Below are 797 nucleotides of genomic sequence, written 5' to 3'. Positions count from 1 at the left end.
AAGTTCCCCCCTCTCTCAGCGTGCATTGGCGGTGCGCTTGCGCCTTTGTCATTGGCGCGCCACAAGCCGGCGTGTGGACGGCGAAAAGGAAAAGAAGCCCCAGCGAAAAGGGCCCCCAAGCAGCCCAGCAAACGCGCAAAGTCGCAGGTAGAGAGGAGGAGACCATTATATATGTGTGTGTATGTGTGCACCGCGTCCCCTTTGCGCTCTGCCTGTTCCGCATGTGTGTGTGCTTCCTTCACTTGTGGCGCTGCAGGTGGGCGGAAGGGAAAAGAAAAGAACCAACCCATAAGCAGAACCGTCAGATGAAAAAAGGAAAGTTAAATGTTGATGCGGCGTGGCGTGCGTACACGTGCGTACACGTGCTCTGTCGGCGCTGATGAACGTCAGCGAGCCTCCTCCCCCTCTCCCGTGCCGCCGCGGCAGCCCCCATTATCTTTAGGCCGTTCCTAACGGACTGGCGACGGTGAGCCGCCGTCCCTGTTTCTGTGACCTCAGTTATAAGTCTGTAAGCCTGATGTGCGCACAAAAACACCTACGAACAAAGCGGCCTACCGACTTGCGTAGTGCCGTCTGCCGAGGTTTCGGTGCCTCTCTGCGCGTGTGCCGCTGCGGCGAAGGAGCCGAACTGCGCGCGGCTGCCTTCTCAAGACCTGCCGCTGCTGCTGCGGTAGAGCGCGTGATGACGCCGTGCTGTGAACGCGGCTCTCGCGCTGTCGTGTGCGTGGGGGACCACTCCCCCCCCTTTTCGCTTGCCTCCGCGTGGCTGCCTTCTGCTTCCTGCCTCCTGCCTCCTG

Source organism: Leishmania panamensis (assembly GCF_000755165.1).
Source record: "Leishmania panamensis strain MHOM/PA/94/PSC-1 chromosome 35 sequence".
NCBI classification, from domain to species: domain Eukaryota; phylum Euglenozoa; class Kinetoplastea; order Trypanosomatida; family Trypanosomatidae; genus Leishmania; species Leishmania panamensis.
Note: the sequence above shows the minus strand (reverse complement) of the source record.